Raw genomic sequence first — 25,215 nt, forward strand, 5'->3', positions numbered from 1 at the left:
GAATGTGTGTATATTTTTGGAGAGTACTCAAAACTTTTTATTGCAATGGTGAATAATTCAGAAGATTTGGAGATTGCTAGATTAGAGCAGTAAACAGTCCCATAGAAGATATGAGATCTGCTATTTTCATGTCAGGAAGGATTTTCAGCTGTCTTTTTAAATGTAGTCACATCTGAATTAGCTATAAATTAGAAGATCTGATTAACCTGCAATGGCAGATATATGAGAACATAAAAGAGACAGGATACCTACTAAGGGTTTAGGGGAATAAGAGTGAGTAACTGAGACTCTTAACCCATTATGAAGAAAGGCCAGGCGCAGTGGCAAAATTATCATGCCTGTGAATAGCCACTGCACTCCAGCTTGGGCAACATAGTGAGACCTTGTCTCTTAAAAAAATAAAATAAAAAATCAAACTATTCTTTCTCCATGCTTTTACTGAATATTTTACATGTGTACTTGGGTATTTATTACCCTCTCAGTCAGTTTACTTTCAGTAAAATTAGGAAAAATTAAAATATATATGTTAAAGACTTGAATGGATGTCAGTTGAACTAAAGCTATGTAAACTGTATAGCATAGTTTGCGGCACAATTTAAGTACTCAGTAAATGTCAGCTGCTAGTATTGTGGCTGTTTTGTAAGCTGTCATAATTATTTCTCTGTGTATATATTTTTATTTTGTTTTTTTTTTTTCTTTGAGAGACTCTTATTTTTTTAAAGCAGTTTTAGGTTCACAGCAAAATTTAGCAGAAGGGACAAAGTTTCCCCACGTTGTCTTTTTGTCTCTCACCTGACTTAAAGTTCTTTGCATTCAGGGTTACTGCACAAGAGGTATTTAATACATTTTAATCACTTTAATATCATTATAACTAACTGATTTTTCTCTCTGGCAGTAGATAACACATTACTATGCAAACAATACTTCATTGAACACATTTTCCGATTACTTGTTTGGTGCTATTTTAGATCATTAACATATGAAATATGACTGTAAAATACTATGAATAATAAACTATTCAAAATTTAATCTATAGTAAACCATTCTAGGGCAATAAATTTCAGTGAATTTCTTGTACAAAGATGTTGTCAAACTTATATTACGCTGGGATTACTCTCAGCATAGAACAGAGAGAAATTAAGCCTTTTTTTGTTCTGATCCATTAATCTTGAAAACTGGCCTAAATGTCTTCTTGGCAAGTCTAGCAATTCAGAATTAGATTTGAAAAATAGGGTAACTTTGTAGATTTTAAACTTCATTTTATACTTTCATTTGTAAGGCTAGCCAAAACAGAGTGGAAGGAAATTAAAATCATAGAGATACTATTGAGTTTTCCTATGTAGACTTTGCAATTTTTTTATTATTCCATTACAAACAATGTGGGTAAATAAGAAATACATCACTACTGAATTTTCCTTTACCAAATACGGGAAAGATTTCCTTCTTATAAATTAAGTGCTAACTAAAGGAGATTGAGAAAAAGCAGGTACTTCTTAGATTTCTGATCGAAACTGCAGTGTGGACTCTTTCATTTTTTTTTCATAATCTTCAAATTTCTCATACTGGGCTACAGTGAATTGATTCTTCCAGTCTCCTGAAACACCTAAAAAGAAATATAAAATAACACATTTGAGACTACTGTAAAATGTTTCTTCTGAAACAAGTTTTAATTTGAATTACTATACCCTTTATTTTTACCCCTTTAACTTTTGGACATCATATCGGTGCCATATCTCTCATCCTAAACTTCCACTCCCATACTTCTAGACCTTGTTAGTCTTCAAAAAATTCCCACAGATTTTTTCAGTATCCTGTGTAAATAAACAATCCCTTAAATAGCTTATAGAAATGTCACTGGGAAAAAAACACATCTCAAAATCTCGATTCTTTGGCTTCAAGAATTTTCTAAACAAAAGATATAAAGGACTTTTTAGTCCTTTTAAAATTATGTTTTCTGGCTGGGCGTGGTGGCTCACACCTGTAATCCAAGCACTTTGGGAGGCCGAGGCGGCAGATCACATGAGGCCAGGAGTTCGAGACCAGCCTGGTCAACATGGTGAAACCCCATCTCTAATAAAAATACAAAAATTAGCCAGGTGTGGTGGCATGTGCCTAAATCCCAATTACTTGGGAGGCTGAGGAAGAAGAATCACTTGAACCCAAGAGTGGAGGCTGCAGTGAGTCGAGATCACACCACTTCACTCCAGTCTGGGGGACAGAGCGAGACTCTGTTTCAAAATAAATAAATAAATATATATATATATATATACACACACACACACATATATAAATATATAAATGTATATAAATATGTATAAACATGTATAAATACATATAAGCATATATATATACATATATATATACATATATATGTTTCCCCATGTCAAATGATAATTTATTAAAAAAAAAGTTTTATGGTCAAGTAAGATTGGACATTGCTGGGTTAAATGCAATTAATCATTTTTTTGTTTTTTACCACAGAATTTCCCAGTCTTCAAAATGTTATCCTTCTCGAAAACCTTACAGGAAGGATATAGGACATAGCATTTACAATAAATATCTGATAAGAAAAATTAATGCCATTTTCATAGAATATATCGCAGGGTAAGGCAGAGATATAGTTGGAAGCCTGGTTGTAGGAAAAAATATCTAAAATCTATGTTAATCTGGCTCAGGGTTTCTCAACTTTGGCGTTTTACTTAATTGATTTAAATATTCACTGTTGAAAGTTGGAGCCAGACAATTCTTTGCTGGGGGAAAGGAGAACTGACTTGGGCATTGTAGGATGTTTAGCAGCTTTCCTAGCCTCTATGCAATGCCAACAGTCTCCTCCTAGTTGTGACAATCAAAAATGTCTGCAGAAGTTGCCAAACATCTCCTGAAAGACAAAATTGTACCTGGCCGAGATCCAGATATTCCCAGCAATACTTACCCATGGCATACTTCCTAATTAAAATGAAAAAAAAAACCTGAGACCTATGAAAACACATTATAATTACCATTACACTTTATAGCCTATAGCCAAAACACCTGTCTCTCAAAAAATGTCTTAAATTTTTTTACTGCTAACAATTATTTACTCCCTTCTTTACCATAAGAGGATTTTACATCCCTGTTCACTGTCATGTGTTGTGCAATTCCTCCTTGCCCCTTAACATAGCTTGGATTTCTAATATGCTTTGGCCAATGAACTTTGAATATATGTGACACACACCACATCTAAAAAGAAGTTTCAAAAGATATTATAAGTTTCATTGACTCTCTTGCTTTTTCTCTCTATCATGATATTGGGCATAATCCACATATGGGCAGCAATTTCAGCCTGGGTTTCAGAAAGAGAAGATCCAGGAAGCTGAGCCCAGGAGAGCTCAGTGCAGTGGCCATAGGTGACTAGTATCCACCAACATGTTACTGAAATGAGAAATGAAATGTGTGGTTTTATGCCACTGAGATTCTTTAATGAGGAATGAATAATTTACCATAGTCATAGCAACAAATTCAAGGAGTGGACACTCTTTTATTAATTTAGTATGCCTAACATTATTTAAGCTAGCTACCTAACACAGTAAAATTTTTAAGGAATGTAGAGAGTATCTAGATGATTCAGACAAAGGGCATTCTTCTGACATAGAAATGGGTGCCAACACTCATGCTTATTGATTCACATGCTATTTAGTAAATATTTCTCATTAGAAGGCTTGTCTTACATGTTAGACTTCCTGAGAAAAAAAGAATTTCTTTGCCACGGATTATTTCCTCTAAAATTTTTTTGTTTTGTTTAGTTTTCCATTTTTCTCTCCCCAGTATACCAAATTTCTTTCCATTTCCTACAATATTGCTGTTATCTACTCTCTCCATGATCACAATAGCAAGCTGTACAGAAACCAGTATATGATGGCCTCACCCTTCCTTATGAAGGGAAACACATAATGGTCCATCTCATTCTTTCCCATAGTAGTATAATTTGTACAAGAGTTCTGCTTCATCACATCAAAAGAGCTGTGATGGAGGATTTTATCCACAATTTTTTCTGGCTTGTCTTTCTCCAGAAACTTTAACACCTTCTGAATTTCACACTTAGGATTATAAAGAAATTATAGAAAAAAATAATCATTTCAGGCAGATTTGGTCATGAAGCAGAGAATGCATTTACCAAGGTTCTACATATGACAAAGTAATAGATAAAATAATTTTAGATTTTTATGTGCATTTTAAATTTTGCTTTTCTAAGTACATATTCTATTCTTGATTATACCAAGCAAACCATCTGCTAAAAGAAATATTTAAACTGTAAAGAAAAAGATTAGGTTAATACTCAAACTTTCAAATTCCAAAATAGAATTCACCTTTAGAATAACCAATGGTAACAGAGCAACCTGTTATTATCATTAGGTATAATTTTTAAGATCTGTTAATCTACTTTATTAAGCAAATTTAACACCAAGAATTGATACCTATCTCAATAATTCTCTTATAGTGGAAAGAAGATTCTCTTTCTACCTCTCATACCTACATAGATTATTTGATAGTATGAGTATATAAGATGGAAAGTAAAATATAGTCCATTTTCTTTTATATATATATATATTTGAAATTTTATATTTGAAAATCTCTTTACCTTTTTTTATTATACTTTAAGTTCTAGGGTACATGTACACAACATGCAGGTTTGTTACATATGTATACATGTGCCATGTTGAAGTGCTATACCCATTAACTCGTCATTTACATTAGGTATATCTCCTAATGCTATCCCTCCCCCTCCCCCACATTTTCTTAATCCAGTCTATCATTGATGGACATTTGGGTTGGTTCCAAGTCTTTGCTATTGTGAATAGTGCTGCAATAAGCATACGTGTGCACGTGTCTTTATAGCAGCATGATTTATAATCCTTTGGGTATATACCCAGTGATGGGATGGCTAGGTCAAATGGTATTTCTAGTTCTAGATCCTTGAGGAATTGCCACACTGTCTTCCACAATGGTTGAACCAGTTTACAGTTGTTCCTATTTCTCCACATCCTCTCCAGCATCTGTTGTTTCCTGACTTTTTAATGATCGCCATTCTAACTGGTGTGATGATTTTCTAACCTAAAGAATGGCGGGGAAGATAAAGACAGCAAGGAATAAGAGATATTTATTTGATGTATTTCTTAAGGTTTCCCTTCTCTGTGCTTCAGACTGGACATAGGAAGGCATATTAGATACAATGAAGCATGACATTCTAGACAGAGTTTGTGCCCTGCTACCTGTCAGGTGGGTGTTCTTCTCAGTGTTTCAAATCAAACTGAGGCATAAAGCCATAACCTTAATTACCTAGCAAGATCAAGCAGAAAGACAACCTGAGATTTAGCTTTCCTGAGTGACTCATGTCAATTCAATGAAACAGAACCAGAGAGTTTCTATGAATGGCCCTAAAAAATCTGTTTCTTGTAGTCACAGAGCTGCAATTGTTGAAAATTAGACACAAACCTTAATTTGTAGAAGTTGAATTCACAGTTGTTCCAAGTCTAACATGTGAAAGTTAAATTTAAGAATGATGAAGGGTGGAATGCTCAAGCTCAGAATGTGAATATTTGTTGATTTGATGACACAGAGAATCATAAACCCTTGAGTAATTATGAAGTTCTCTTCCAGCACATGTAGCACATGTAGATTCCCTTCTCATATTTGAGGAGACTAAAATTCCTTTGCTTGAAGACCTTATAATGGCCCAATGTAGAAAAGTTTTCTTTCAATATAATTCTTACCCTCTTATAGACCCAAACACTTCTTGTTGCTTCTTTTTTTTTTTTTTTTTTTTTTTTTTTGAGACGGAGTCTCTCTCTGTCTCCCAGGCTGGAGTGCAGTTGCGCGATCTCAGCTCACTGCAAGCTCCACCTCCCGGGTTCACGCCATTCTCCTGCCTCAACCTCCGGAGTGGCTAGGACTACAGGCGCCCACCACCACGCTGGCTAATTTTTTTTTATATATTTTTAGTAGAGACAGGGTTTCATCGTGTTAGCCAGGATGATCTGGATCTCCTGACCTCCTGATCTGCCCACCTCGGCCTCCCAAAGTGCTGGGATTACAGACGTGAGCCACTGCACCCGGCCTCTTGTTGCTTCTTGACCCATAAATAGAATAACATCTGATATATCATAGTTTGGATATTTGTCTCTTCCGAATCTCATGTTGAAATGTAATCCCCAATGTTGAAGGTGGGGCCTGGTGGAAGGTGTTTGGGATCATGGGAACAGATGCCTCATGAATGGCTTGGTTCTGTCCTCACAATATTGAGTGTGTTCTCCCATGATCTAGTTGTTTAAAAGTGTGTGGTACCTCCCCACTCTCTCTCTTGCTCCCACTTTCATCATGTGACATGCTGGGTCTTCATCATCTTCAGCCATAATTGTAAGCTTCCTAAGGCCCTCACTAGAGGCAGGCTGCCAGCAGCATGCTTTCTGTACAGCCTGCAAAACCACGAGCTAATTAAACCTCTTTTCTTTATAAATTACCCAGCCACAGGTATTTATCATGATGCAAAAACTGACCAATACAGTGTCTCACTGTCATTCAGAGTGACAGGTACAAAGTAGTTTAAGCAGGATGCAGAAGATGATGAAAATTTGACTAAGGAACCCGCCAGAGGCAGATATCTTAGCTGAGTCAGGTGGTTTCTCTTGAGATGTACAACAGATTTATCAAATTAGAGATAAATGAGAGTAACAGCTATCTTAAAGGAATTTAGAGAAATCTAAGGGACCAAGATGAGACTTGAGTGAGGGCTGCTGGACCTTAAGCAAATCAAGGAAGGTAGACTACAGTAACAGTTTTACCTGACACAGACTTCAGTTTTGAATGCAAGTATGACTCACAAACTTCACATGACAAAGATCTTAAGAATAAAAAAAGGTTAAATGAAAATGAGTAAATAAATTTTTTCAGGTACACTCAGTGAGTTAAGGAAAGGTGGCATAAGAAGAGGTTGTAGAAATAGATGGGGATGAAAGAATGTCACTCTATGTATGCTCTTAATTATTATTTTATATTTTATGTAGGGACCAAAGCCATTAAGAGATTTGAAGCATGGAGTGGCATATTAGGATTTAGAATTTTAAAATATTATTCTTTATGGATGGATAATGCAAGATGAGGTTGTCCAAAGAAATTTAGATGTCTAAAGTAGAGTGGGAGGCAGTGGTGCTAGAAAGATGTGGATGCGTAAAACATCCATTTTCAAGCTGCAATTGAAAGAATGGTAAGTTAGTCATATTTACAGACAGAGAGGAAACAAAAGTATTATGCAAAGAAGATGAATCTTTTCTTTCTTTCAAAAACAAATAATAAAATGCAGTTACTTCTTACCTCTTTCATGTCTTCATAAAATAGGTAAAGGCTACGATAATCTTTCTTCTTTTCCCACCAGCCCTTCACATGGTCATACCAGGAACCAAAACACACTAAATTGAAAGATTTTTTTTTTTTTGCAAAATTACACTATACATAAAATAAATAATGGTTATATGTTATTCCAAATCATCATTATCAATGTGCACACATTGATTAGCTATTAGTTCAAGAAAGGAATAAGCATAAGAGAAGTATATGAGATAACCACTGTTCTCAATGAATTTAAAATCTCCTTGGAAGGAACAAAATTCTTATATAATAAGATGAATTCCGTTCTCTCAAAATTCATATGTTGAAGTCCTAAATCCCAGTACCTCAGAATGTGACTGTAGTTGGAGATGGGTCTTTAAATAGATAATTAAATGAAATTAAGATTAAGTGAAAATTAAGGCATTAGGTGGGTCCTAATCCAATTGTTTCTACAGGATGAGAAAATTAGGACACAGACACTCACCAACCATTTGAAAATAGGGGGAAAAACAGTTATATACAAGCCAAAAAGAAAAGCCTCAGAAGAAACTAATCCTAATGAAATACTGATCTTGGACTTCTACCCTTCAGAGCTGTGAGAAAATACATTGCTATTGTTTAAAACATCAGATCCAGTCCAGTCTGTGGAAATTTGTTATGACAGCCTTAGCAAAATAATATAGATTTTGATCCTGGGAAGTGGGGTACTTTTTTGTAATAAATACCTAAAATGTGGAAGGGGCTTTGGAATCAGATAGAAGTTGAAGTTGAAGAGAATAGAATAGAAGTTTAAGAGCTTTGAGTTACATATTAGAAAAAAATAAATCCTAGATTGCCTTGAAGAGATGGTTGGTAGAAATATAGATGCTATGAATGATTATGATAAGGGCTTATAAAACAAAAGAAGAATTTTATAAAGAAAACTTCTCTCATGATACAACTGTCATCATGAGCAGAATATTAGTAGAAATATGTTGAACAAAATACTTCAAAAGTTAAAGATACTCTGATGAGGTTTCAGACAAATGAGGAACATATTATTGGAAACTGGAGGAAAGTCATTAATTGTTATAAAGTGGAAAATAAGTTGGCCAAATTGTGTTCTAGTGTTTTGTGGGAAGTGTAACTTGTAAGTAATAAACTTAGATATTTAGCTGAGGAGATTTCTAAACAAAATATTGGATGTTCAGCCTGGTTTCTCCTAACTGCAAGTCAAGAGAGACCAATTAAAGAAGAAAGCATTGGGTTCAGAGGAAGGTGGAGCAAGATGGTAGCATAGGACTCTTTGGTGATCATGCCCTTGCAGAAATATCAATTTGAACAACTCTTTACACACAAAAGTACCTCCACAAGAGCTAATAAAGTCAGGTGAGAGGCCACATTACCTAATTATAGCACAATAATAATAAAAGATACATTGACGAGAGTAGGAATAAAAGTTTTGCATTATCCGTGTCATTCCTTTTCCCCCTCCAGGCAACACAAAATGGAGAGAGATACAGTGTACTTGGGTGAAAGAGAAGCAAGTAAGTGTAGGACTTTGTCTTGGATGTCACAGTAAAATAAAGCACTAGGTAGAACCCTACGGGCTCAGACTCCAGGCCAGTGCCTGCAGACTGAGCCTCCAGACCTGCCCCCACACCAGGTCAGAACCTGTATCCCTGTGAGGTAGACTCAGTCTTCAGTCTTTATCACCACTGGCCAACTACAGCAGCCTTGGGCTCTGGATAGCTCTTAGTGGCAGGCAGACCTCAGTGGCCATGGGGTTTTGGACATGCCCCAGTGCTGTGCTAGCCTTAGTGGCCGCAGAATTTTAGCCAAGCACCATGCCAGCCACAGTGGCCCCAGGCTTAGAGGTCACCCATAGTGCTGCAACAATTGCAGCACTGTGGCCCCAGGCTTAGAGTTTACCCCTAGTGCTGAAACAACTGTAGCACATGCTTCTTTTAGCCAAGCATGGTGCTTGGCTAAAATAATAACTGCAACACTAGGACTCACTAATGCTGCAACAACTGGTACTTAGGGTCCATGCCAGATGGCCCATCCAAAATCTCTGAACAGGCTTAGTGTTAACAGGCATTCCCAAATAAAGACAGTGTGAAAAGACTATAGTAAGCACCTACCTGTTCAAATGTGTAGACATTGTTGCATGATATTGTTGCATGACAGCAAGGATCAAGAACAATCAGGAAAATGTGATATCACCAAACAGACAAAATAATCTGCCAGTGACTGACCCTAAAGAAATGGACATATATGAATTGTCTTACAAAGACTTCAAAATAGCTCTTTTAAGAAAGTTCAAGGAATTCCATAAAATACAGAGAATGTAAAGAAATAAGGAAAATAATAAGTAACCAGAACAAGAAATTTGACAGAGAGATTGAAATCATAATGAAGAAATTATTAAGCAAAAAAAAAAAAAAAGAAAGAAAAGGATGTGGAGGAAAATGAGTGCATTTGAATCTAAAATAAAGAGTTGAACTTTGATAATAAAAATAAGGATCACATTCTATGGACAAAAAAATTAGTCCAAGGAATGGCATGAGTAAACCCATGAAAGATATTATTGATACGTGTCTGCCTGAAAGATAAAGATTATACAGAATATTAAATGAGAATTAAAGGTAGAGTTATTACTGTGGACGTGAATATGTTTCCCTGAGGAAGAGAATACAGAGATAGAAGAACAAACTCTTGAGAAAAAAAACCTTTAACTCATTTTGTATAATAAAAATAAAGAAATGGTAGATAAGAAAGAATTTTAAAATATGTATAAAATTTACTTGTGCAGTGTCATGGATAGCAAGAGGAAAGTGCTTAAATAAATTGCCCATAGTCACTAATCATGAATAAAATGATGAGATCAGGGACTGAAGTATCTGTCTGTCACTTATAACCCAAAAGTCCCTTAAGGAAAGAGACAATAATATATTCTGCTTCCTCTGTAGTCTTCCTAATGCATTAGTAGAGTGCTGGGTACATAATTGGTTTATAATAAACACTAAACATATTTAAAATTTATATCTCTTTGCAAAAGAAGGCTTTTCATTACAGAGCTCCATGATTAAATGATGAACAGGACTCACACTTTCCAGTCATGAATTTATCCAGGAACTCCTCCCAAGTTCCAGGATCTGGGTGCATTTTTGCCATCTGGTGGAAATAATAATAAGACACAGCCACATCTTTGGCATTCCGTGCCACGTAGATCATCTGTGGAGAGATTTGAAAAAGCAGGACTTTGTTTCTATTGTCTAATAGTTTTTAGGCTTTTGCTCACTTTAACAGAATGCTTGTTTTCTATTTCCTGATTTTGGCATTTATATCTATATCCTGATGTAGGATACTCAACAATTTGTATGTTGTTTTAACATGAAGAGTTCTCATCTCTCACATGCCTACTTTTTCTTTATCTCTCAAAAAGAAAAGAAAAGAACATCTCTCTATCTTGTTTTTGTTTTTTGTTGTGGTTGTTGATGTTTTAAGTGGGAGGTCTCTTTATAATGCAGAAGCTGATCTCAAACTCCTGGGCTTGAGCAATTCTCCTACCTATGCCTACGCCTCACCATAGCAGGATTACAGGCATGTGTCACCACCCCAGCAAGAGCATCTCTTGAAACATGAAAAATCAAATCTAAGAATTATAATAAGTATTAAATTAATAAAAACTTGTTAATATTATGCTTAAATTCAGAATATTTTTCTGCATCATTTATTAAAACTACTAATAAAAAGGATAAGCAATTTTTTAAAAGATGAAAAAATGCCCAATATTTTATTGAAAATAAATTATTACTTGGATAAACTCAGAGTCACAAAAGATTAAAACTTCTTTATTCTACCCATGATCGTGGTTACATAACAATCATTGATACTTCTAATTACTGGTGTGAGATTATAATTTAATTTACATATGTGGCCTCAAGTCTTCTTGAAGGCAAAAATGATATTGTTATGTCTCATTGGTAATTAGGTTCGGTTCTCAGGCAAAAATCTATTAAACCTACTTCTCACTTGAAGCACACCTAATAATACTGAGGACTCAGCCACCCATGAAATAAATATATTCCTAAGGGAGTGTGCATTCAGGAAGAAGCCATCTTCCATCTAACATCTTCCATCTAACTTCCTTTGTCCCCAAGTGATGGGCAAATAAAATAGGAAACTTTATATTCCCAAGTTACTGTTAATAGTTCTCATAGTCTGAGACAAGGATTTGGATTAAAAGGGAGTGGCTGAAAAAGGGTTTTTCAACAGCTTGGGTATATAGCTCTAAGAGTTGAGACTGTTACTGGCATAACTTCTTGAGAAAATAGTAAACCTACAAACATTTCCAGTTACTTCTTATTTCAATTCCAAGAGACTATGATAATAAGTCAACTGTTTACCTAACATCCTCACCTGTAACTTTCTTAGTAGGAACTGTTTCTGCTAGCCTCAGTGTAAAAAGAAGGCTATTCACAGATATCCTCCAGTGCTTGCTCAGGCACCGTGGCTCATACCTGTAATCCCAGCACTTTGGGAGGCCAAGGCAGGACGATAACTTGACGCCAGGAGGTGCAGACCAGTCTGGCCAACGTAGTATGACATTGTCTCTTCAAATAAAATAAATTAGCCAGGCATGGTGTGGGACACCTGTAGTCCCAGCTACTCCGGGGGGTGAGGCTGGGTGATCATTTGAGCCCAGGATTTGAGGCTGCAGTGAATATGATCATGCCACAGCATTCCACCTGAGTGATAGACAAAGCAAGACCCCATTTCTCAAAAGAAAAAAAAATTTAGATATCTTTCAGTTTTCCTAAAATCAAGCCATGGGTTCCTGGGGCTTCTGTAGATTGTTAATACTGGAATTAAGATAATAAATTACTTGTCTACTCCCTTATCTCTCTTGTTTTTAATTGGACTTCGAAAGGAAAAAAGAAAGTCACACATAATCACAAGTATAAAAACTTTTTGTATAATAAGATGAAAATATCAGGTTTTCAAATGAAAAAGAACAGCTATTTTCCTCTTTCTATTAAAGGTGCTGGGGTAAAGATGTACTCTAAACATCTCTGTCAAATGTAGGGACTTAGTGATTGTCTACTTCCCATATTCATTTTCAACACTTTACATTTTACACATTGTACTTAACCATTTGTAGATCTCTAACATATCTCTTGCTGTTTCACATCTCTTAACCTATGTATACACAGTTTCCTCTCCATGAAATGTCCTGTATATGTGAAAATGTCCCTACTCTTTCTTCAGGATGCTGACCAATTTTTTTTCTCTGTAAGACTTCTTTGCCAAATAGAATCTTTTTTACGTAATGTTTTAGAATATTTTCTAATACATTAAGAAATGGTAGATAAGAAAGAATGTATCTTATTGATAGGTAATTATTTTTCAAATATATCTTACTGATAGTAATTATTTTTCTTACTGATAGGTAATTATTTTTCTTACCAATAGTTATTTTATCTTACTGATAGGTAATTATTCTTCAAATAGATCTGTTTTTTTCATACCACTTAAGGTATTCCACAGGACTGCATGCTAAACAGGACAAAGGTCACAGACTTTTTTAACCATTGCCCAGTAGAGTACAGGGAAGTGACTGGCATGCAGAAGAAGCTTGATGGTATTTGTAGAAATTAAGTAAAATTCAATTAGATGGCAGATAATGTATTATTTATGTTTGTATTTATAATACCAGTCACAATATTTGTAGATACACAGTAACATTTCCATGTATGATTACTGATTAAATGCTTATTGACTGATTTTGCTTATAAAAACTGAAACAGACAGAGTTGAAAGGAGAAATAAAGAATTTATAGTCAAATTTCAATACACTTCTCCAAGCAACTGATAAAATATTATTGAGAAAGTGGGCCGGCCATGGAGTGGCTCATGTCCATAATCCTGGCATTTTGGGAGATGGAGTCAGAAGGATTGCTTGAGGCCAGGGGTTCAATACCAACCTGGGCAACACGGTAAAACCCCGTCTCTACATAAAATTTTTAAAAAAATTATCCAGATGTGGTGGCACATGACTGTGGTTCCAGCTACTCAGGAGGCTGAGGCTGAAGGATCACATGAGCCCAGGAGTTTGAGGCTGCGGTGAGCTATGCTTATATTACTATACTCCAGTCTGGGTGACAGAGTGATATTTTATCTCTAAAAGAAAATTAAAAAATACATGAAGAGTGAGAAAGGTGACATCTGGACAGATTTTACAAATATTAAAGGAATATTGCAAACAATTTTATTACAAAAATTTGACAATTTAAACAAAATAGATCAATTTTTTTGAAAGACACAAAATACCAAACATTAAGTAAGGAAAGGAACATAAGCAGAATGCTCCTATTTCTGTTAACTACAGTGACTTCGTAGAAAAACAAACAAACAAACAAACAAAAAGCCTTTCAGACAAAGAAAATCTCAGGTTCAGCTGGCTTCAATGGTACAAATTATTTAAGACTAAAATGACAATGATTTAACCAAACACTTCTGAAAAATTGAAGAAGAGCAAATACTTAAATATTTTCCAACTCCTGAGGCCGGAACTACCCTAATATCAAAGCCATTGCAGCCAATGACAAAGACATCACAGAAAAATAGAACTATGGATCAATATCATTCATGATCAAAGGTGCATTTTTAAACTAGATAACCAAATCAAAGAATATATTAAAATATAATAATACACATAACTAAAAACAAGGTATGCAAAGTCATTTTAACATTTGGAAATCAACCGATGAAATTTATCATATTAATTGACTAAAATAATGGAAAGTCATATGATAGATCTTAATGGAGAAAAAGCATTAGACAAAATTCAACATATACAAGGTTGTTTTAACATTGAAAAATCCGACTGAGTGCGTTGGTTCATGCCTGTAATCCCAGCACTTTGGGAGGCAGAGGCGGATGGATCACCTGAGGTTAGGAGTTCAAGACCAGCCTGACCAATAAGGTGAAACCCTGTTTCTATTAAAAAATACAAAAGTTAGCCAGACATGGTGGCATGCACCTGTATTCCCAGCTACTCGGGAGGCTGCCTGGAGTGCAGCCTGGACTCCAGATTGAGACTCCATCTCAAAAAAAAAAAAAAATCAGTTAATGTAATTCATCATATTAAAAGAAAAAAATGACGGTAAACTGTATGATGGATCTTAATGGACACCAAGAAAGTATTAGACTGAATCCAGGATGCATGCCTAATAAAAACCTTGGAAAGGAATTTCCTCAGCCAAATAAAAGTATCTACAAAAATAAAACAGGTAATACCATCATACTTAACAGTGAAATATTGCATGCACTTTTCATAAAACCAAGAGTAAGACAAGATGTCTGCTCTCACTACTCCTATTTGACATTATAGTAGACATTGTATCCAGTTTATTAAGGCAAGAAAAAGAGGGAAATGTACCCGGATTAGGCAAAAGGAATTTGCTGACAGCAGGAGCATATATATACAAAATTAAATGGAATATTAAAAAGTTATTAGATTTATTAAATGAGTTTAGCAAGATTTTAGAAGAAAATATCAAATTGTAAATATTACTTTTATGTCTATATATTATTGTGAAATTGAACTAAGCTTCAACTAAAGCTACCTCCATGCATAGCAAACAGTAACCTCACTTAATGCATAAACACCCTGCAACCTAACCTGAGTGTATACTCTCCTAACAAGTTGCTGAATTTCAACCAGTCATAGCAACCCAATGTTAGCCAATCATAGGCTGAAAGCTGCAAACTATGACCAAATAAGGCAACTGCCAAACTGCAGCCTATTAAGCTGTTTCTGTATCCCATTTCCATTGGTTTGGTTATAAATATTGTCTGCTCACTTTGTGGGATATAGCCTCTGAACCACTTTTGATCCCGAATTCTATCTGGTTCATAAAATTTGTTCTGCTCAATTAAAATCTGTTAAATTTAACTTGTCTCAGATTTTTTCTTTTACACTAGCAGAAAACATTTGGAAAATAACACATGGACTTGTGCATGTGTACAAGGGAGAAAGAGTGAGACACAGAATTACTATTTTGTTAGAAATTTTTAAAAAGACTGTCAGTCCTTATAAGTACAGATATTTAGCTCTAAAGGTAATAACTAAAACAATAAAGCCTCTAGACGTAAACAGAAGGGAGAATATCTCATGATTTGGGGTAGGCATTTTTAAAAACAAATAAAAAGCCCTAACCATAAAGGAAAAACCGTATATATTGATCACAAAAAGAAAAGTGAAAATACAAAAATAAAACAGTAAGTTAAGATATAAGAAATATAATCATCTCATCAAAGAATTTGCATCCAGAATATATAGAGAACTTCTCACATCCAGAATATATAGAGAACTTCTCTCTTAATAATAAAGAGAAAGTACCCCCTACAGGAAAAGAGGCAAAAGATTTAAATAGGTATCTCAAAAAAGACATCTGGATGGTCAATAAGCTATGTAAAGGGGCTTCATCTAATAAGTCATTAGGGAAATACAAAGTAAAGCAACAGTGCAATGCCACCAGACATTTACTAGTATGGCTAAAATTAAATATTATAGCTATATTCTGTGTTGGCCAGGATGTGGCATAACTTCAAATGTTATACAATGCTGATCAAAGTGAAACCTGGTGCATATGTTTTGAAAAGCATTTGGAAATATCTCCTAATGTGGATAAATGCATAACTTAAGATCCAGCAGTTTTTATCCCAAGATATATAAGCAAGAGAGATCTGTGAGTATATGTGAAATAAAAGACTTGTATAAAAATGAGAATAGCAACACTGTTTTAATTACTGAAAACTAGCAACAATCCAACTTCACATCAATAGTACCATGATGATATGGTTTGTCTGTGTCCTCACCCGAATCTCATCTTGCATTGTAGCTCCCATAATGCCCCTGTGTTGTGGGAGAGACCCTGTGGGAGGTAATTGAATTATGGAAGTGGGTCTTTCCCATGCTGTTCTCATGACAGTGAACAAGTCTCACAAGATCTGATGGTTTTATAAATGGGAGTTTCCCTACACAAGCTCTCTCATTCTCTCTTGTCTGCTGCCATGTAAGATGTGTCTTTAACCTTCTGACATGATCGTGAGGACTCTCCAGTCACATGGCATTGTGAGTCCATTAAACCTCTTTTTCCTTATAAATTACCCAGTCCTGGATATGTCTTTATGAGCAGTGAGAAAACAGATTAATACAGTAAATTGGTACCAGTAGAGTGGGGTGCTGCTATAAAGATACCGAAAAATGTGGAGGCGACTTTGGAACTGGGTAAGAGGGAGAAATTGGAAAAGTTTGGAGGGCCTAGAAGAAGACAGGAAAATGGGTGAAAGTTTGGAACTTCCTAGAGACTTGTCGAATGGCATTGACAAAAATGCTGACAATGATATACACAATGAAATCCAGGCTAAGGTGGTCTCAGATGGAGATGAGAAACTTATTGGGAGCTGGAGTAAAGGTGACATGTCCTACATTTTAGCAAATAGACTGCTGGCATTTTTCCCCTGCCCTAGAAATTTGTAACTTTGAACTTCAGAAAGATGATTTAGGGTATCTGGGGGAAGAAATTTCTAAGCAGTAAAGCATCAAGAAGTGACTTGGATGCTGTTAAAAGCATTTAGTTTTAAAAGCAAACACAGCATAAAAGTTTGAAAAATTTGCAGCCTGATGATGCAGTAGAAAAAAGAAAAACACATTTTCTAAGGAGAAATTCAAGCCAGATGCATAAATTTATATAAGTAATGAGGAGCCAAATGTTAATCATCAAGACAATGGGAAAAATGTCTCCAGAGCATGTCAGAGACTTTTGTGGAAGTCCCTTCCATCACAGGCCCAGATGCATAGGAGGAAAAAATGGTTTCATGGGCCAGGCCAGGCCCCCCTACTGTGTGCAGGCTAGGGACTTGGTGCCCTGTATCCTAGCTGCTCTAGCCATAGCTAAAAAGGGTCAAGGTACAGCTTGGGCTGTAGCTTCAGTGGGTGCAAGCCCCAAGCTTTGGCAGCCTCCATGTGGTATTGAGCCTGTGGATGCACAAAAGTCAAGAATTGAGTTTTGGAAACCTTTGCCTGGGTTTCAGAGGATGTATGGAAATGCTTGGGTGGGTCCAGAAATAAGTTTGCTGCAGGGGAAGGTCCCTCATGGAGAACCTCTGCTAGGGCAGTGAGGAAGGGAAATGTGGGGTGGAAGCCCCCACACTGAGTCCCCACTGGGGCACTACCTAATGGATCTGTGAGAAGAGGGCCACCATCCTCCAGATCCCAGAATGATAGATCCACAGACAGATTGCACCTTGTACCTGTAAAAGCCACAGAAACTCCCTAGCCAGACTACGAAAGCAGATGAGAGGGAGGCTCTATCCTGCAAACCCAGAGACAGAGCTGCCCAAGACCATGGGAACCCACCTCTTGCATCACTGTGACCTGGATATGTGACATGGAGTTAAAGGAGATAATTTTGAAGCTTTAAGATTTGACTGCCCCACTAAATTTTGTACTTGAATGGGACCTGTAGCCTATTTGTTTAGTCAATTTCTCCCATTTGGGATGGCTGTATTTACCCAATGCCTGTACCGCCATTGTATGTAAGAAGTAACTAACTTGCTTTTGATTTTACAGGCTCATAGGTGAAAGGGCCTTTCCTTGTCTCAGATCAGACTTTGGACTGTGGACATTTAAGTAAATGCTGAAATGAGTTAAGACTTTGGGGAACTGTTAGAAAGGCATAATCAGTTTTGAATGTGAGGACATGAGATTTGGGAGATGCTGGGGCAGAATGATGTGGTTTGGCTCTGGGGAGAGTGTCCCCATCCAAAGCTCATCTTGAATTGTAGCTCCCATAATTCTCACATGCTATGGGAGGGATCTAGTGGGGGGTAATTGAATCATGGGGGCATGTCTTTCTCATGCTGTTTTCATGATACTGACTAAATCTCACAAGATCTGATGGTTCTATAAAGGGGAGATTCCCTACACAAGCTCTCTCATTCTCTCTTGTCTACCACCATGTAAGACATGTCTTTTACCTTCCACAATAATTGTGAGGCATCCCCAGCCACGTGGAACTGTGAGTCCATTAAACTTCTTTTTCTTTGTAAATTACCCAGTCTCTAGTATGGCTTTATGAGCAGCATGAAAACAGACTAATACACATGGATAAGTAACTTGTGGAATATTCACATACACATAATGGAATGGTTTCAGTCAATCATAGGTTTTCAAATGTTAGAATGAATCAATTTCACATGGGTGTCCTGTTAAAACTCAGATTTCTGAGTCCCATCTCCATAACATTTGATTCAGTAGGTCTGAATGGGGAACAAGATTTTGCATATCTAACTAGCAGCTTTTTGCTCGCATCTTGGGATCCAACAGGCTTCATCAAAGGAAACAAAACAAAAATAAAATAGCAAGCACAACAGTGATAGATCTCACAAATATTATGTTGAATGGAAGAAGTCAAATATTCAAGAGTATATACTCTAAAATTACAGACAAAAAAAGGCAAAGTAATGCATGAAAACATTCAGGATAGTGGTTATCTTTGAAGATAAGGGTTACTGACTAGAAGTACGCAGGAACAAAGCTTTTGGGGTGCTAGCAATGTTCTATATTTTTTATCTGGGTGCTGATTTCATGGGTACACTCACTTTGTTAAAATACATCAAGCTGCATACATAGGATTTATGGACTTTTCTATCTAAATATTACACTTGAATTAAAATATTTATTTTAAAAAGTTTAAAATAAATTTTTAAATATAAAATCTTATATTATTTGTAGCCTGTACCCAATTATAAATGCATATTTGTAAACTACAATTATGCTAAATAATGAAGAAGCAGTTCAGGAGTTATTTGAATATCCGTTGTTTAAAAGCAACTGACAATGAGTCAAAGGATTTAGAGAATAACAGGCATGTTGAGAAAAGTTGATAGGTTCTCAGTGCTTGGGCATTGAGTGTAACCCCTAGCTACAACATTGGTGTCCACTGTTATTACTTTGATCTCTGGGATATGGGAGCCACACTATTATTTTGCAATTACTTATCTAGAGGTTGCAACCCCTCACCTTGTGTTTCTGCATAATTGGTAAAAAAATTTACAACACAAATAAGAATTATATCTCTTTAAGATTTGCTACCTTACAGTTATTCTTCCAAATTGAAGAAGGGAGAAGTTGAACAGGCAGGTGTGTTTTCACTAATTGAGGAGACTGCATGTTTTTCAACTGCTCAACACCTACAATCACAAAAAATTAACAAACTACCATGTAAACATAGAATTATAAATATGATTTACAATATAATCTAAGATTTTCTAAACCCCACTATATGGCTTTAAATGGCTATATGACTTCATATACTCTTAAAATCTACACTGAGATAAAAAAATGATAAACTCTGAGAAGACTCTTTTATGCCTATGAGCAATATAAGACTATTATCTTCATAAGTGGCTATAAAATCCTCAGATAGAACACCTTGATGAGGCAGAAAGAGCTACAGGTCAAGAGTCGCAATGTCTAGAATTTTTCTTCATTTGTATTCTTCTGTTTATCGTTTATGATATGAGAAAATTGCACTAGAGGATTTCAAAATCCCTTTCCAGCTCTCCCATATTTGAATTCTAAGATTGAACTAGGCCATGAAGCTTATGGCTATTTTTTTTAATTTAATAGTGCAAGATCGTATATCCATATCTCTTTTCCTTGAGTTTGTAAATATGAGATAACTTGTATACATGATTCTATATTGAATCAAATATTGAAGTTTGTCTATATAATGATTACCTAATAATTAAACATTGAAAACTTCCATCTGTCTTTGAAAGAAAACATGCTACATACATTAAAATCTTCTCTTATGCAGATATTACCCTTGGATGGAGGAAGAATATAATATGATTATTGGCACAGTCAGATTCTGACTCCTCTATTACAGATGCTTAAGATTCAATTGTCCAAGCTTGTCATTTTCTGTCATGACTCCTCCAGATATCTCAAAAAAAAAGGGGGGGGAATTTATTCTTATAGTGAAAAGAGACATTTAAAAAATACCATTTGTGAGTCCAGGAATTATAAGTTCCATGAAAGGCATTCACTTGTATATTGCATCCCGTTTACATTTCTCTGCATCCCCATTGTTAAAGATCAAATCCAACATTTCACTGATCCAGGTCATCCCTAAGGAAAGAAAATATTAACAAAACTTTAAACTTTTCTGTCAAAAAGAGTGTAAGATAATCAGTGGCTGTAGAGAAGTTGTGTAACAATATCTAAAACAAAAATGTATTCTTTATTTCCACTCCCTTTCTTCTCCCCTTTCCTAGGAACCATCCTTATCTATCTTTTGTTTTTGTTTTTTGACATAGGGTCTCACTCTGTTGCCCAGGCTGGAGTGCAGTGGCAGAATCATGGCTCACTGTAGCCTCAGCCTCCTGGACTCAAGCCATTCTCCCATCTCAGCTTTCTGAGTAGTTGGGACTAAGTTGTGCACCATCACTCCCAGGTAAACTTTTTAATTTTTTGTAGGAAAGGGGCCTCACTGTGTTGTCCAGGCTCTTATTTATCTTGAACATACATATAATTTTTGTGTGTGTGTAAAATGTGATTAAAATACCATACAAATAAGACCCAAAAAGGAGGTAAAACAGGAAGTATTAAACAGACAGTTTGTAAGTAATGATAACGTACTCTCCGGGGTATAATGGGTGGAGGAAGTGGCCAACTTCAATGTCTATCAGTTTGTAAATTTCCTATTAATATCAAAAAGTTTATTGGAATTGAATTGCATTTCACTTAAAAATGTTCTAGATTTGGTGAAAGGGTAAAGAAGGAAAAGAAAAAAACTTCGCAATTTTCCATGCAGTAACCAGTGTGCCACTCACAAAAAAAGACAATAGATTCTGATTGAGTAGAGTGGATCGAGATACTCTGACCATTATGATATTGTGTCTCACCAGTTATTTGAGAAATGTATCTAAATCATATGTGCCTATGGTATACTTAATTGTACATTCAGGTTATTGAGTCAGGTTAATAACAGTCAGGTTATTGAGGCACTGCTAAAAAAAAGAAATATAAGACATAGGAAATAAGTATCTCCTTAACTGTTCCCATTTTCTTCCTCTTTACCAAAGGTATAATGATAAATTAAATAATAGGAGGCAGTAACTAAAATATTAAGTTAATTAGTTAATAATTTGATTAAGCCATGCACACGACAACATTTTTAAATAATGATCTATATGCAGATACACATTTGGATTGCACCCAGATACTACAGCACATTATGCCCCCTTTTTGGTCTTTTCTTGTGGTCAACTCTTCCTCCTTCTTGTCCCCAAATCATGAGTACCTGTACTAGGCAATCTCCCCAATCCTATCACAGACAGATTTAGTACTAAAAAACAGATGAGCCAAATCAGTACCAACGCTGAACATTTTGCTGTTTGATCTGGTTTAGGCTTAAGCAATGATTCATGAGTTAAAAGAGAGAGAAGGAGAGAGACCTAAATTTCAAAGTACAATGTAACTCATTTTATCTCTTATTGGGGAAAGTTTTAAATTCCGGCCCTTGAAGTCTGATTGAAAGAAATACCAATTTAGCTGTTTTGTATGCTTTGTAATGAAAAAGTTTGTGGACTTTGTAGAGAAAAAAATAGCACATGGTTTAGCTCATCTAAGGAGATAGTTAACTTGTACCTTTTGTAACATTATTAATAAGGCACTAATATATTAATAATTTTAAAACTTTAAGACATGTTCACACCCATGTGTAAAGGAAACAATGACAAAAACCTACGAAAAAGAATGTTAAACTATGTGTATACTTCTCTGCAGAGTTCACAGAGAAAAATAAAATAAAAATAAAAAATAAACTATGTGTAGCCATTTAGCTTTTACTATACTAGAAAAAGTTTAGCTTCAATGAGTATCTTGTAGATGAACTATTTGTATAATGGTACCTTTCAAAGATTATCTTAATGGTTTTCTTCTTTTGAATATATCCAAAAATAGCAAAAACAAAAGGACATGTACATTCTCAGTAACTGACTTCCCTTCTCTAGACACTTATTTCAACAATGAAATGAAATGTGGTTTAGTCTTAAACAATTTGGGTTTGGTGAACTACTCAGAAGGCAAGGTAAGTAGTAAGAAAATAAAGATGCTTTGTCAAAACAAGTTTGTTTTTTACATGTACCAAAATCTGTATTGTGCATTGTTTACTTCCTAGAAGAAGCTCTTTGTTCTCATACAGGTTCATAATTTTGGCAGATTAACATCCCTCAAATTCATGGCTTTCCTCCTGAGACTTGTTACACATTACTTTAAAATAATTTTGATATTTTTGATAATTTTGATATACATAATATAAAATAATCAGTACACAATATGTTTATTTGAAATGTATTTCTTTAAGAAATTAAATAGGAATATAAAGGAAAATTGCCTTTAGGGCGTTTGGTAATTATGGAACAGTTGATTAATTGTGGACTAAATTAATTTAACTGAACAAAAGGCTAGAAAGAGCCTCATCTGTGATATATCTCTGCACAACTATCACTGGGTAAATCAGAAGATTCTGTCATAGCAGATATGGAGAAATAAAAATTGTTGATTCTTAATAAGTCATCTTAAGTTTTTCTGAGATTGTATACTGAAATCAGCAGTTGTTTAAATATATAAACAAAATATTTAAATATCAAAATGTATAGAATATATATTCCAATATATATGATATGTGTGTGTATATAATGGAATATACATATTCTAATGTATCCAAAACATATATACATACAGTTTTAATAATTTCTATTTGAATTTAAAAAGAAAAACAAGAAAACAACATTAATTTTTCTCTCAGATATATTCTCTATTCAATTGGTAGCCTTTCAGAATAGGAAGTAAATTAGTCTGACTTAAGATGACACTCTCACAGCAACCACCACAGGGTTTCCTCAAAAAATGTTTAATAATTTCAAGTTAGACCTGACTAATAATCTGTAGATCAGTGGGTTTACACATATGGATCACTATCAAATCACTGAGTACAAACAAATGAAAATGTCTTACCAGATTTGGGATAGGTAGAGATCAGAATATCATCTGGTCAGGACTCAAACAATTCTACTTGAAACCACTCTTCAGCAATGCTCTAGAAAAGGGGAATCCCCTGAACATCCACTAACTCCCTTCTGAAGACACGCTGCTCATTGTCCATTTTGAGGAAACTAGATTTTGACCAAAGTGTAGTATCAATCAAATCAAACAATAGGTTAATATATTAGTAGTATTATCATTACTCTAGCTCCAGCAGCATTAGATTTTAATACTATGGATTTTGTACTGTTCATTTATTACATAAGGCTAGGACTTTTTTTATTGGCAAAATTACTTTTATAGCATTTCCTCAGGCAAAATATTCTGAGATACATAATAAATTTACTGAACTTTGGAGTCAGGTGAAAAGTGCCTTAATTGCAGTGCCATTGTGTCAGGCAGGTATTGCTAACACAGGCCTCCATAACAACTGTTTCAGCACTGACTGAGTGGTTAATTTAGATATTAAAATCTCATAGAGGCAGTGCCCTTATACAAAGGCTGGAATGTAACAAAAGCCTACCAAGAGTTTTGGCTAGGCCTTTCCTGGGCCTTGAAGCATGACAAGATAAGGAAGGCATTCTTAACAGGACCCATTTAAGATTAAACAAGCTTTATTGGGGGTCTGAAGAAAGCCCTCAGGCCTTCACAAACAAGTTTATTGGGGGTCTGAAGGAACTCCCTAAACCTCCATGATTTAGCAAGAGACAAGGATAATCACCCCAGCACCGGGACCCATTTAGATTAAGTAAATTTACTGAGACTGCAAAGGAACGTCTTCAGGACTCAGATCTTAGTTATAGATTAAAAGAAGTTAATCACTTATGCCTTGAGATAAATTCGCACTTACATGTAGACATGTAGCTTAGAAGGTGAATAAGCTGTGGAAAAACTGTGATTTTGAGTCGATCTGGCAATAATCTCCAGGCCTTCTCCCTGTAATCGGTTACAGAAATAAAAACTCCCTTCTCTCTCAGTTTATCTGCATCTCGTTACTGGGCCATGAGAATAAGCATCCCGACCCTCAGTTTGGTCCGGGAACAACATCAATTCATTGCAGCGGGAACTTAAACAAGTTCTGTAACTGCACGGATCTTCTTAACTATAAAATCAAGGGTGGCCTAATCAATACTTCCCTCCCTTAAATTATAGGTGGACCAATGAATTATTCTATCTAAACTATCTATAACAGACCACAAGTTGAGAGAAAATGCTCATTGGGGTGGGGCAGGGTCTAGCAAAGAAATTAATGACAAAAGTTTAAGGTTAAAGAAACAAGTTTAAGGAAAGTGAAGTCTTGGAGAGATAATGAATACCTTGTGTAAAAGTTAAAGAGAGGAAAGAAACACGAAAAACCTCTTGCTTCTCAATTTCTTCATTTATAAAATAAGAGATTGAAATATATTCTGACCTAGAGCCCTTCCAAATCTATTTTTCTATGAATTTGTGACTATTTTTGAACTCAAAATCGTGGGTTAGCCAAAATGAAAGTCTGGTTATGATCTACATTATGATGCTAAAAAATCTAAACCCTACAGAAGAAATATAGTCAAATATATCAGATGATTTTTCAAGAGATCATATCACAGTACATTTATATTGCAATTACATATTAAAGTGTGCATACATATGTATAAGACACACTGATCAGTACATTCATTTCATTGAAAGCTTTAAATATAATTTTCTATGTATTATGGTCAATAGTTATTGAAGCATCTACCATGTGCAATGCATACACAGCT

The 25,215-nt window shown here is 35.3% G+C and overlaps 1 pseudogene; it reads right to left on the reverse strand.

Moving 5' to 3' along the window:
- Nucleotides 1–1,493: 1,493 nt before the first annotated feature.
- On the reverse strand, nt 1,494–23,591 carry LOC101142486 (sulfotransferase 1 family member D1-like; annotated as a pseudogene).
- Between the last annotated feature and the right edge of the window lie 1,624 nt (nt 23,592–25,215).

Source organism: Gorilla gorilla, chromosome 3 (assembly GCF_029281585.2).
Source record: "Gorilla gorilla gorilla isolate KB3781 chromosome 3, NHGRI_mGorGor1-v2.1_pri, whole genome shotgun sequence".
Lineage (NCBI taxonomy): Eukaryota > Metazoa > Chordata > Mammalia > Primates > Hominidae > Gorilla > Gorilla gorilla.